We start from the raw sequence: 4,000 nt of genomic DNA, 5'->3' as shown, positions 1-4,000 counted from the left end.
CAGTGTTTTCCTGTTTTATCATTGCTGAAACAAATCTTCCACCAGTATGAATGTTACTACCGAGCTATTCCTGTTTCCTGTTATTCCTGTTAGTCTGACATTTACATATTTTGTTTGGAACCTTACATCTCTGCAGGGCGTTAACAGTAGTTTTCATCCAGAAGGTGCTGTCTGTCTCCCCCGACTACAAACACTTTTGCTGTAGTGGCCACCTCCTAGATCCAGAATAAACTGAGTAATGACTCCCTCCAGCCAAGGGTCCTGGGGAAACGGTAATGACTCCCTCCAGCCAAGGGTCCTGGGGAAACAGTAATGACTCCCTCCAGCCAAGGGTCCTGGGGAAACGGTAATGACTCCCTCCAGCCAAGGGTCCTGGGGAAACAGTAATGACTCCCTCCAGCCAAGGGTCCTGGGGAAACGATAATGACTCCCTCCAGCTAAGGGTCCTGGGGAAACGATAATGACTCCCTCCAGCTAAGGGTCCTGGGGAAACGATAATGACTCCCTCCAGCTAAGGGTCCTGGGGAAACGATAATGACTCCCTCCAGCCAAGGGTCCTGGGGAAACAGTAATGACTCCCTCCAGCCAAGGGTCCTGGGGAAACGATAATGACTCCCTCCAGCTAAGGGTCCTGGGGAAACGGTACTGACTCCCTCCAGCCAAGGGTCCTGGGGAAACGGTAATGACTCCCTCCAGCCAAGGGTCCTGGGGAAACGGTAATGACTCCCTCCAGCCAAGGGTCCTGGGGAAACGGTAATGACTCCCTCCAGCCAAGGGTCCTGGGGAAACGGTAATGACTCCCTCCAGCCAAGGGTCCTGGGGAAACAGAGTAATGACTCCCTCCTGCTGAGGGTCTACATAGGAGCCAGGCTGCTCATTCCCTGCATCTGTATTTATGTTCCATAACGCCCACAGGCATTAGGTGTGTGTTTGTGTGTCCTGTGTTTTATTATTTGTTTTCCATCCAGGGCAGGAAGGCACTCTCTTCTCTGAGTGAGTCCTCGTGATGGAACCACAACCATTTATGGAAACAATGGTGCCCAAGGGATCAGGAGAACATCTCCATTAAGGTTCTTCATACGAAAATACCACCTCTTATGCGCGCCCACACTAGTAGCTCCTAAATTATAATTGTGTGTGACAGTGTTTTTGTTACTATTATTCTTTTATCCATAGTAGCACAACAATAGTTGGTTATGTAATATATGTCATTTTAATGTTGTTGTTGTTATTATCTTTCTCATTACCTACCTCAGCTGAAACACATTTTTAGTCTGGGCCAAAACAGGAAGAAAAGAGGATGGGACTAAACTGTGATATGTCTCTACTGCAGTTTCCCACAGAGACAGAAACTATCTGTAACTAACCTGGTCTCACATCAGTCTGTCTGTCTTGTAGCCTGCTGTAACTAACCTGGTCTCACATCAGTCTGTCTGTCTTGTAGCCTGCTGTAACTAACCTGGTCTCACATCAGTCTGTGCCCTTGCCAAGTGTTTTTGCTGAGAAGGCAGTAGGTCAGGTTCAGGGACCATGCAGCAGTGCGTGTGCTCCAGAGATGGGCGGAGACCACTGGGCTTCCCCACTGCCAATTTTCTCAAACATGTTTGGCCAACGAATGACAGGGTTTTGGCTGGCGAAGGCTGTGCACCCCCCCCTCTGCCAGAGCACTGCCATGACCCCATCTTAGGTCAGTGTCACATGGAGACGAGAGGGAGAGAGGTCATCCCCACATGCTAATCTAGGCTGTCCGACAGCGTCGTACGATGGGAGGCCGATGAACAGCGCTACGTCAGACCGACCTGTAGTGTGCATTGTTCAGGACGCGGCAACACACACACTCACAGACCGGGCCCTGTGTAACAGACACAATGCCTTATTGTGGGGACTAGAGAGCCACGTCAGGCCCCACTTCGTGCAGTCCTACGCTGACACTTGAAAACGTGACGCCTGTGATGGCATAACCCTGTAATCTGCTTATACCAGTCAATGATGCCCCTAAACAAATACCTCACTCCCACATTCCTTTTCTTATCTAAACATGGGGACTCAATACTTTAATCAGTAAGAATACATCTGTTCAAGAAATTGCCTGATCCTGCCGCTCTGCAGCCCTGTCAGGGCCTGATCCTGGCGCTCTGCAGCCCTGTCAGGGCCTGATCCTGCCGCTCTGCAGCCCTGTCAGGGCCTGATCCTGCCGCTCTGCAGCCCTGTCAGGGCCTGATCCTGCCGCTCTGCAGCCCTGTCAGGGCCTGATCCTGGCGCTCTGCAGCCCTGTCAGGGCCTGATCCTGCCGCTCTGCAGCCCTGTCAGGGCCTGATCCTGCCGCTCTGCAGCCCTGTCAGGGCCTGATCCTGCCGCTCTGCAGCCCTGTCAGGGCCTGATCCTGCCGCTCTGCAGCCCTGTCAGTATGCAGAGCTGAGTGTCCTGTCCCAGGGAGGCGTTATAGTAGAATAAAAACATAAAATAGGCAATTCAATGTGCTTTACACAGAATAAGAATTATAACTGGTAGATTCTGTAAAAGCTGTAAGGCTAACAGTATGGTTAAGTTTAAGCGCTCAATCACAGGCACGTGAAAAGAGACGTTTTTTTAAAACCTAGATTTAAAAATGTTTCGGGGCACGTCTAAGATCCTTCCAGTTGTATTCAGTATAACTGCTAAATGCAGCTTTGCCGTGTTTAGTGGACTCTTTAAGTCATTTAGCAGTCTCAACTAGAGTGGGTAAACTCTTGAACCCCTCCCACTGGGGAATTCGAACCCATAACCCTGGCGTTGTAGGCGCCTCTGTCTTAACTGCATTGGTTACGTGGGTACAGATCTACGGTCCGCTTCAGTGCCCCCCCCCCCCCCCCCCCCGGTCGGCAGGGACACTGACCCGTAACGCAGAGGTGATAAATTGATAACGTCCCTGAGAAAGACGTTTTACTGTGATGTCTGTAGGATCACTGAATAAATGACTGACTGCCTTTGGTTGGGGCCCCCTCTGTCTGTCTGTGGGACCTAATCATATGGAAAATAGTTTTCACGTGTGTATATAACACCTTGTACCTGTGTGAAATAGGACATGTATAATAGTTTTCTTCACATCATTTACAGTACCTTCTGAGGTTGGCCACAGGGTGAAAAAACTGCTCTAGATCGAGATGCCTTCCGGCTGGGATCCTGGTCTGAGTTGGGTTCCTCTTGAAAAAGATGAATCTTATTAAGACAGCCTTTATAAATGTTTAAATAAATACGCAGCTCTTTCTTCCAGTTCTGCAGTTAAATGGCTGAATGTCTGTAACACCAGTCTTCAGTGTTTCTGGAGAAGCTGGCATATGGCAAAAGCACCTTTGTACAGTTGAAGTGCCTTATCTTTATTACCAGGGGCAGACAGGGATCAGAAGTAGACCCTGGCATTTTTTAAACAGAGCATTTTCCCATGGGGGGAGGGGGGGGTTAGTAGACAGGAAAAGGATCACTTGGCACCAAAAACCCAAGTTGAACCGGCAGGCTGAGCTAAACATGGCTAGGTTGGAACTGCATAATACAATATTCTGCCATTAGGCATTTGTGGTATTTAAATGTGTGGATCGTGGGATTGCCATCTTGATCTGTACAATGAGATGGTCTGAATCAATAGGCTGCTCCCTGGGTTTTATGGTTCTATAAATAGACACAGCTTGGGGCTGCAGCTTAATTATTCCCTGATGGAATTGCCCAAACAGATTCAACCTACTTTGAGAATGCAGCAATACCCATCTGTTGACTTGTCAACAACACTATTTTCATACACTTCATAACCAAAAGTAATAGAACCAACCAACGCTTTTTCTGTTTTGTTCTCGAAACAATTATAATTCTATTCTGTCACGTTTTTTTTTCTCATCATTAATTATTTTATCTGCCGCATGGCGGTGGTTCAAAGAGGATTCCCCAGTCTGTCGTCCAATGCGTTACGTCGACCGCGCTGCTTGTGACGCTGAGCGTTGAAAGAAGCAAACCGCAGGGTACGTAACGC

The sequence above is a fragment of the Esox lucius genome, chromosome 2 (genome assembly GCF_011004845.1).
Source record: "Esox lucius isolate fEsoLuc1 chromosome 2, fEsoLuc1.pri, whole genome shotgun sequence".
Lineage (NCBI taxonomy): Eukaryota > Metazoa > Chordata > Actinopteri > Esociformes > Esocidae > Esox > Esox lucius.
This window is presented reverse-complemented; position numbering follows the sequence as displayed.